We start from the raw sequence: 10,639 nt of genomic DNA on the forward strand, positions 1-10,639 counted from the left end.
GCGATAACCAATTTGGATCGCGGGACAGAAAATAAGATTTAAACAGACATCTTCAACAAATTTCCCATTTCTGGAAGGAGTGATTACAGGATTCGATAAGAAATGGGTAGTCACAGTTACAAAGTCAAGTCATCTTGGCTCGGATAACTCTGTGTCTTCAAATACAAATGATTGTTGTTCATGCATATATGCCTATTCATACTAATACAAGTCATTTTCTCGGGTAGCGAATTCTATACTTTCAATCCTTCATCATGACCCATTTGACCGCTTATTCTTTCTAAGACCTTCAATACCTTGACATCTTTGGTCTATGCGTCTTCTCTAGATTTGCTGCACTATAACAGCCATTTAAATCCCTATTAGCTAGCATATCTTCTTTTCTTCACAAGCTTCTTAACCTGTAAACGAGAAAGGAAAGCACTCTAAATGGAGCATCTTCTTATACAGAAATGGGAAAAGGACTTGAAATAAATGGGACAAGAACTCGAAACAGATTTGGCCAACATGGCACATTGACACCTACATGTACACATGTGAAACCCACAATTTCTTATTCGAAGGAGTAGATCACGGGTGTATAATCGGCCATTACAATTTACAGCCCGCAACAAAACACACAGCAAATACCCACGTCCCCAATAAAGTTAACTATGAATTCAAGTAACCGTCACAAACTCTATTATTTTATGTTTTGAAGATGATGAAGTGAAACAACATCAATGAGCAACATATAACATACTGTATCATTACAGTCATTTACAACAATAGATTGGTTCGATGACCAAAAGCTTCCAGGAATCTAAGTCCTAGGGTACATAAGACTCATGTATAGTCAATCACACATAAATTAGCTTCTTCACAAATTACCTTACTATCTTGACTACTTCATAAGGAAGTAAGCTAAGCACTAAAAGACTAAAAGAGCAAGAACTTCATAAACATAAACAGTTGAACAAGGTCATGAATAAACACAAGTAAAACTATACAAGACAAAACAATAAATTGGAGGAAGAAAAGTGAAATAAGGGGAAGGGATAGAGAAACATGGTTTGAACAGAGCACTACTAAAATAAAGAACTACCCAACATTTCGATCAAATATGGATCTGGTTTCCTATTCTAAGGCCGCAAATATCTTAAAGTCCAAGCCTCGTTTACCCGCCAAATTATTTTTAAATTCAATAAATACACGTCTTGGTAATTATTTCCCTAAAACACCACTGCTTACGGCCCAATTAACAACTATACTCATAAACCCCTGATGTTTTCACCTAATTAGCCAACCAAAATGTCTCCTACAAGGACAATTTACAATCACTTGATGTAAATGGATAAGAGATGTAGATGGAACAACTAAGCATGGAAAACATGACTTTCAGATTGAGCCAGTATGAGTATATCATGCATTTTGAGTCGAGTTTGGTCATTTTGATTAGTCTTGCACGAGTCATGTTGAGTTAATAGGTCTAAGTCGAATTGTTTCAGGTGATGGCTAGGCTTATTGTTATCTTCTTATTTGTTGTCCAGCTAAACTTCTGCTGTAATTTTATATGTCATTTGAGTTGATTCAGATAATGTTGGATAGGATAGGTTTTGAATAAGATAATTTCAAGCTGGGTGTTTCAAACCAGGTCAATATCAGGTCCAACAAAGTAAGGTTCAATTTTCCCTTAAAGAAAGAAGGAAAAATAAAAATTAAGGTTCAGTTCTGGTCAATTTGAAAATCAAAGGGAAGATAAATTTTTCTATCAACACCTCCCTCTAACCTCAAACCTCCAACCTCCAACCTCCAACCTCTAACCTCCTCCTCCTCCTCTCCACCTCCAACCTCCAACCTCTAACCTCCTCCCCCTCCACGTCCTCTTCCAACCATTCAATCACCTCCTCCTCCAACCTCAAGCCTCTAACCTACACCGCCACCACTTCCTTCTCAAGCCTCAATATCCTCCTCATCCACCGTAAGGCAGACTATCTAACTACAACAAAATGTTTGGCATATCGATAAAAACATATATATATATATATATATAAATGAGAAAATATATACCTATTAATCCTTTTCAAGTTACTCCCCTCCCCATAGTCCCATATAAAAATCCAGCTTAGTCCCATATAAACAAGAGTCAATAGCAAATACACCACACATGCGAAACCAATCTGAAAAAAGTCAAGTACAAACACTCTCTCTACCTTCCTCCCTCTCCCACTTCCTCTCCCCTCTTCCTCCCTCCCACCATCACCCTATCGTCCTCTGAATCTTAACAAAACCAAATAGAGAGTCTCTCTTCCTCCCTCCCTCCAACCTTTCTCCTTCTCAAACTAACAAAACCAAGAACCTCTTTCTCCCCTGCCTCGTGATTCTGTGATGATGCAATAGGTATGCAAGTAATTCCATATATGCAAGAACCACACATGCGAAGGCAATCTGAACAAAAAAAAAAATCAAACCACAACAGGACCGGAAACGTGAAAAAATCAAACACATAGTTTATCTCTCTCCCACTATCCCCACCTGCCTCTCAACGCTCATTCCTTTCCCCCACCACATTGGTCCGGGAAAAAATCAAACACATAGTCTATCTCTCTCCATCTCCTCCCACCTCCCTCCTCCCTATCAAGACTCCTAACCCCCTGTTTTTTTTTTCCAAAATTAATTTTTATGTACCTTTCATGTTTGACATTGCATCAACAAAAGCGTGACGCACACGCAATATATTTTCAAATTTCTTTTACAAAGGTCCTAAACCGGTATATGAATTTTCCTGTTAAACTTCAAACAACATAGATATACGAAGCCAAAACTATTTTAAAATTAAAATAGATTAGTTAGCCGCACAATTTAATGATTAAGCATGGTTTTGAATTAAATTCCAGCATACTCAAAGAACACTGATGCAAAGTTGTTTCGTAAGCGACCACAAAATACCGTCGTCAGTTTTACCGACCAAACCATTATGATGGTCAATAGCATAACAGAGGGCAGCGAAGCAAAGACTAAGATATGGCACAATCATGAACTAACCAAGTAAAATCCACATAGAAAGCTAAATTTAACAAATATTACCTGCGAATTAGAGTTGCATATCCCACAGGGGCAAATCAGCCAATGCGAAGAGACCTCCACCCGCCTATACAACGAAAATTTCCAGCTCAGTACCCAAATAAAAACCACTCAATCACTGGGTCCATGTGTGTGTGTGTGTGTGTGTGTGTGTGTGTGTGTCTGTGTGTGTGTGTGTCTGTGTGTCTGTGTGCGCGTACCAAAGTAACCATAGCTAAGCTATTATAATGAAAAATAGAGTTTATTATCAACGCTTGAAAAAGCTAAACACAAAAAAAGACACTAAGTTAGGCACTGCAATTAGTTGTAAACCAGAACAGGACCGGAAACGTGACTGACAATAACACATCTGTTATTTAAGCCCAACTAAAAGCTACTAATTGCAGTGGGAAAATCACATTCCAAACAATGAGCTAACTTAGTAGGACTTTTTAAACTTAAGGTAACCTAGCCAAAAATTAACCGGGAGTAGTGGCCTTGTTGGTGTACATTTATTTTTTCTGGTAATGTTGCTAAGGCGATGTGACGGTGTACCTGCGTGCTTTGTTTCCAATTATTGGTTGCCTACATCAGTTGCATATTTTATGTTATTTACCCTGGGACACATCTTTACCCTGAAAAGGGACCCTCTACAATGATTATACTATAAGAACAAATTGGATAGGGAATTACCTCAAGGAGTGAAGTACGCCGGTTGTCGTCTTGTGGAACTCCGCAGGTGGTCGCATATAGCACCAGCATACAAGCAAGACAGGTCCCACAACATCCCATATCATCGACGCAAGCTGAGCTGGATATTTAAGTATCTTTCTCCACATCAATCAACTGTAATTTGTAAAAAGTAATTAGAAACTCAATCAAATAACATTATGTATTTATTGTATTCCCAATTAGGTATATACAACAAGCACTCCGACATGGTGGTGGTGGTGTTATGGCAGTGATAACTGAAGTTTCCAAACACTGGAAATGAATTAATCCAGTACAATAACACCGACCAATATACAACAACATCAGAGCCTTAATCCCAAAATGATTTGGGGTCGGCTGACATGAATCATCTTTTCGAACCGTCCATGGGTGAACGCACGCCTCAAAATGCGAATAAAAAAGGGAAGATGAAAAACAAAAAGGAAGAACGAAAATGTAATGGAAAGTCTAGGTAAACTTAGGGGTTTTAAAGTCGAATTCCGTCTTTCTTTTATAAAGACTTAAAATTTAAATCGAAAGAAAAGATTAAAACGATTTTTAAAAACCGAAATAGAGTTAAGGATCTGGAATGAACCAGGTAAAATCTATAAGAAAGTGGTTGGTTAAAAAGTGTAATAAAGGAGAGAAAAATAAATAAATTAATTTCTTTAAATTAAATAAAAAAAACACTAAATCTGTCAAAAAAAACATCAAATACTAAAAATCCACATGTATCCTTTCCCTCCATTGTGCCCTCTCCGTCACCATACTCTCCTCAAGCCCCAGAACTCTCATATCGTGCTCTATCACTCTCAACCATGTCTGTCTCGGTCTTCCTCTCGCCTCTAGGGACCTTTTTCTCGTTCTCCAAGTCTCCGGCCTCCTAATCAAAAGCGTCCATAGGTCTCCTTCTCACATGGCCAAACCATCTTAGTCGGTTTTCCATCATCTTGTCCTCTATTGGCGCCACTTTTACCTTTTCCCTAATCACCTCATTCCTTAACCGATCTTTCCTTGTATGTCCGCACATCCACCTCAACATGCGCATCTCCGCCACACTCATCTTTTGAATGTGACAATGCTTCACGGCCCAACACTCGGAGCCGTAAAGTAGGGCAGGCCTAATTGCCGTGCGATAAAATTTTCCCTTTAATCTTTGGGGCATATCTTTATCGCAAAGAAACCCTGAAGCACTCTTCCATTTCAACCATCCCGCTTTAATTCTGTGAGCCACATCTCCGTCTAACTCCCCATCTTTTTGAATAATAGATCCTAGATATCTGAAGAAATCCGAACCCTCAATAACATTCCCATCGAAAATAATACTCCCCGCCTCTGTCGATCTCAACCCCGCCACCTTAGTGAACTCGACACCTCAAATACTCGGTCTTACTCCCGCTCGGCTGAACCCACGAGTCTCTAAAGTCTCGCCACAATTCCAACTTTCTTTCCACCCCTCTTTTGTCTCATCAATCAACACAATATCATCAACAAACATCATACACCAAGGGATGTCGTCCTGAATACCCCTTGTCAACTCATCCATAACTATAGCAAAGAGAAAAGGACTAAGTGCGGAACCTTGATGCACCCCGATGGTAATAGGAAATTCTTCCGTTCTCCCAACATTAGTGCGAACACTTGCACTAGCCCCCTCATACATGTCCTTTATGAGGTCAATATATTTTCGCGACACACCCTTTCTCGCCAAAGCCCACCAAAGTACTTCTCTTGGTACCCTATCATATGCCTTTTCCAAGTCAATAAAAACCATATGTAAGTCCTTCTTCTTGTCCCGATGGTATTCCATCAACTGTCTCATGATAAAAATCGCATCCATAGCCGATCTCCCGGGCATAAATCCAAATTGGTTTTCCGAAATGTCTACACATCTCCTAAGCCTTTGCTCGATTACCCGCTCCCATAACTTCATCGTATGACTCATAAGTTTAATTCCCCGATAATTGGAACACTCTTGAACATCACCTTTGTTCTTGTACAAAGGGACAAGCGTGCTTCTCCTCCAAGCCGATGGCATCTTGTTGCTCCTCCAAATCTTGTTGAAGAGCATGGTTACCCATTCGATCCCTTTCTCCCCGAAGCACCTCCAAACTTCTATGGGTATACCATCCGGTCCCTCTGCTTTCTTTGACCCCATCTTCCTTAAAGCCTTTCTAACTTCACTCTTTTGTATTCTACGCACAAATTCCCGATTAACCATGCTTGGTGTGACCTCTACATCCCCAAAACCTTGTTCCTGATGTCCATTGAATAAATTATCAAAATAAGAACTCCATCTAGCCTTTATTTCGTTATCCTGAACCAGAACCTTGTCGTCCATATCTTTCACACACCTAACTCTCCCAATATCTCTCGTCTTTCGGTCTCTTATGCGAGCCAGTTTATAGATATCCTTCTCTCCTTCTCTCGTGTCCAACCTGGCATACACTTCTTGGTTAACTTTTGCCCTCGCATCCCGTACGGCCTTTTTAGCGGCTCTTCTAGCCTCCTTGTACTTTTCAAAGTTCTCATCACTCATGCATTTCCCCAGAACCTTATAGCATTCCCGTTTAGTCTTTACCGCTTGTCTCACCACATCGTTCCACCAAGATGTGTCCTTACTTGATGGTCTATTCCCTTTAGATTCCCCTAACACCTCCCTCGCCAAATCCTTTACAACATGCTCCAATTTATCCCACGTTGCATCAATATCTTTCTCCTCGCAATCCGACCAAATATCGCTACTTCCAACCTTATCCAAAAACGCTTGTTGGTTTCCCCCTTGTAGCTTCCACCACTTGATCCGTGCCTCACCGATTATCTTTCGCTTCCTCAAGTCTCTCTTACCCCGAAAATCAAGAACCACTAGTCTATGTTGTGTTACGGCACTTTCCCCGGGTATGACCTTGCAATCGGTGTACTCTTTCCTCCACACATTCCTTACCAAAAGGAAGTCAATTTGACTAGCATTACCTCCACTTCTATAAGTCACCAAATGAGAATGTCTTTTCTCGAACCAAGTGTTCATTATACCCAAGTCATATGCCAAAGCAAAATCCAATATGTCACTTCCTGCTTCATTTCTCTCCCCGAACCCAAAACCCCCATGAATGTTCTCAAAGCCAACTCGACTAGTACCCACATGCCCATTGAGGTCACCACCAATGATCAATTTCTCTCCAATAGGGACTCGTTCTACAACCTCTTCCAAATCTTCCCAGAAGGCTCGTCGAAAAGAAGCATCCAAACCTACTTGAGGTGCGTAAGCACTTATAACCGTCACCACCTCATCCCCGACTACAAGCTTAATGCTCATAATCCTATCACTCTTTCTCGATACTTCTACCACATCATCAATGTAATCTTTATCAATGACAATACCCACTCCATTACGACTTTTGTCTTTACCCGTGTACCAAAGCTTATAACCCCAAGGCGCTATCACCCTTGCTTTATCTCCGACCCACTTTGTCTCTTGTAGACACATTATATGCACTCTCCTCCTTTTCATAACCTCCCTACCTCGGCTAATCTCCCACAAAGAGCCAACATTCCAAGTACCAAAACGTAACCTACTACCCTTCCTAAAGTCATGTCCTGATTTCTTTACCCGCTCTTGACCATGCTTCCTAGATCCAAACCTATTTGACACCACACCCATACTTCGAGGTGGCGCGCCGCTTTTGGGCGACGACCTAACAACCCTTGCATATTTTTCACTACACCCGGGTCTAGAAGATGTAGCGCACCCTTGCCTATTTGACACCACCCCCAGATGTAAAGATGGCGCGTCGCTTCCGGGCGACGACCTAGCAACCCTCACATACTTTTCACTACACCCGGTTTAAGAAGTGCGGCGCGTCGCTTCGAGGAGACGCCCAACGATGTTCAAATTCCGATTCATGTCCATAATATGTGACTAAGTTTTTATGCTGGCTGCCACAGACCTACCGCAACCCTCCTCCTTTATCCGGGCTTGGGACCGGCAGCGAATGCCCGAAAACACTCACAGGCGGAGTTAACACCGACCAATATACAGTTGCAAGAATTTGACATTTCTTTATGTTTACTAACAAATGTGAATGCTAAAGAAACCAACACAATACAGCGCCAAAGAAACCAGTTTGATACCTAAGTCCTTGACTATGAACAAATGTGAACGCATTTGATTGTTCGGAGCAATTTAAATATCCACCCAGAAAAACAATCGGGCTAAAGACGCTAAGCTAGACATGATATTTAAATCCTATTAACTACACTCGAAGAGTCGAAGTTAACACGACTAATTAAAATGGTCATTCGACATCACCTTCCAACAAATGAACCAGCTAAATTATTATTGTTTCTAATGAATTGTCTCCACCTAAGCAAGAGTAGAAGGGGAATACTTGCCTTGCTGGACACCGCAACCCACTATAGTTCATGCCCAGAAAAATGTGCGCCGGAACGGAACCCCTGCCACCGTTTGGACATCATGTGAACAACTCCTGGCCAGGGTGCTTAGTCCTGCAACCAAACCGCAAGCACAGTTCATAGAACCCAGATCTAACAAGAGAACACATATAAGATCGAGAAATTAGTTAAATTATTAAAGCAGTCAAAAGTAAAGCTATGAAAGGCATCAAAAGTAAGGAAATAATCACTTATTGCATTTAATTAACCACAAATGAAATGAACAACTTCTCAACTAATTAGCTTGTAAAAGGCAGCTATAATAATCCAAGTGAAATCCTTAACAATTGTCGAAAGAATTTCGAACAACAGGCGAAGTAAACCACAATAAACACTGTTACATCTTATTATGCGAGTTTGTCTATATGAGTATTTGTATTTTAACAAATAAATGAACCTCAGACTCCCAAAACACCAAAATTCATTCCAAATTTGTGATGGCAAGGAATTCGTATAATCGAGATTCGAATCTAAGATCCTATACATGAAAGCTCTAATAGAAGTACTGAATAGCAATGAAACTCAGACATAAAGTAGTGATAGTCAACTGAATCTAACGATTCAATCTTTGAGCAAGAATTTTCCAAATTAAATGATAACCCAACAAAACCTGCATATAAAAGTTTCAGAGAAATCTTCCAAAACAACATTTCCAAGGAAAAACAACACCCTTGGTTCGTCAATAAAAAGGTCACAATAAACCCTAATTCTTAAACATACGACAAAAATAATTCAATGTTAGCTCTGTCGTTGCCATGTCTTTCGTTGTTGATCCTTGCGTCTCCGCTGGAAGAGTTGAGGCTGTAGCCATCATTAGAATTAGGGTTCATGGGAAATGGTGGAGATGTATGTATGATTAAGAAAAATTTGAGGGAAAAGGTAGATAAAATGAAATAAATAAAAAACGGACCTTACAAATCCTTCAGCGGTACCAATTTGAGTACCAGAAAGTCGCATTTTCTCCAAAGCACAACCAATAAGTACAACAATTAAAGTAGTGATATTCATGATCATATCACTGTTTTTAACAATCATGGTCTTTGAATCACTAAACGATGCGTTTGGCTACTCTTTAGATCTAAAATTGATACTTCAATGGAGTTTGAATCCATTCTTTATGGAAAAAAAAGCTGATTCTAGTAAAAGACATGAAGTTTAGAAAGAAAGAAAAATGATGAGGAGAGAAAAGGAGGAGGAGAAGGTGATGGTGAGGCCGGGCGAGAGTTTGAGGGACGATGATTGTGATGCAGATTGTTTGGGAGGTAAAAATAATTGAGGTGAGAGACTGATAGTGGGGGTTAAGAAAATTGGTCAAGGTCTTGGCTTGTTATGCTCAAAAACGCAGCGTTTCAGGGGAAAAGAGGCAAAAGTGTAGCATGTGAGTACTGTTCATTAGGAACAGTAATCTCCCTTGCCCACATTTTAGTAAGGGGGATAGATTAAGAGTACTTATTAATAGGTAGTTGTATATTTGTATGCTTTAACAAAGTAGGTTTTCGCTAACATGGATAATCGGTGTAAGAACTTTTATTGTTGTTTTTTTCGTAGGAAGAGCAATGTGTCTACTGTCCTGTCTAGTGGTGAGATAGTCTGATGATCGAGAGATCTTCGTAGAGTTTTGACTAAGGTGACTATCAAAAGATATGGAAATATGAGCTCTTATAGGGTTTTACGTTTAGGTCTTATATATATGCAGTAGAGCACCTGAGACAATTTATGAACCCTCTTAAGACTTCTCATCTTTAAGTTGCAATGCATGTTGTTAGATATCTTAAGGGTTCAATTCCTCTAGTGCTCCTCTCTTTTATTATGTTGTTCATAATCATGATTTCTGTGCGTGTTGTGATGCAGGTTTGGGGCTTGTTCTTTTAGAGCATGTGCACTTATTGGGTGCCCTAAATCTTCTCTCTCTTTTCCACATCATTTTCCACTAGTTATTTAATCTATCATCTCCATTTCACAATTACTTCCTACATCAATGGGGTTCCCCAAAGTCATTTTTCTATCTTTTCATGACCCACCAAAATTTTTCGACTACAATATTCGATAATTAAAATACATTGTTCACATTGATTTTGCCTTTTTGGGAACCTACCCAGTATACTGGGCATCCCCATTTGTTGGGACAGTAAGAGCAGTCATGGGGCTCCCCATAAGAAGAGAGATGTAGCATTTGGGGCACTAAAACTACACCGATGCACATGCTCTTAGCTGCAAATCCATTACGTGTTGTTGTGTCTTTCTGTGTGGTTCTTTGATTTCCGGGAAGAATAAGTAGCACAAGACATATTTGAGTCCTCCACGAAGTTTGACTACAAGGCAATGTCTACCATGAGCACACAAAACATCTCAACACTAATTGTTATTTTGTGCGTGTGAAGTTTTAAGAAAGGTCATTTCTCCTAATCATGTCACGACCACTCTATATGTTTGC

General features: G+C 39.9%; 1 long non-coding RNA gene across 3 annotated transcripts; it reads right to left on the reverse strand.

Annotated features, from left to right (window-relative positions):
- Positions 1–43: 43 nt before the first annotated feature.
- Positions 44–9,530, reverse strand: LOC141602514 (uncharacterized). 3 transcript variants are annotated; one of them, XR_012524500.1, is made up of 6 exons: positions 9,116–9,523; positions 8,926–9,006; positions 8,146–8,298; positions 3,736–3,888; positions 3,067–3,130; positions 44–401 (listed from the first exon to the last, which is right to left on the reverse strand). It is a non-coding gene; the product is annotated as an uncharacterized LOC141602514 (long non-coding RNA). The 3 variants fall into 3 exon arrangements; XR_012524503.1 differs by having other exon boundaries at positions 8,146–8,259; positions 9,116–9,522; XR_012524498.1 differs by having other exon boundaries at positions 8,146–9,006; positions 9,116–9,530.
- Between the last annotated feature and the right edge of the window lie 1,109 nt (positions 9,531–10,639).

Source organism: Silene latifolia, chromosome 1 (genome assembly GCF_048544455.1).
Source record: "Silene latifolia isolate original U9 population chromosome 1, ASM4854445v1, whole genome shotgun sequence".
In the NCBI taxonomy this organism is placed as follows: domain Eukaryota; kingdom Viridiplantae; phylum Streptophyta; class Magnoliopsida; order Caryophyllales; family Caryophyllaceae; genus Silene; species Silene latifolia.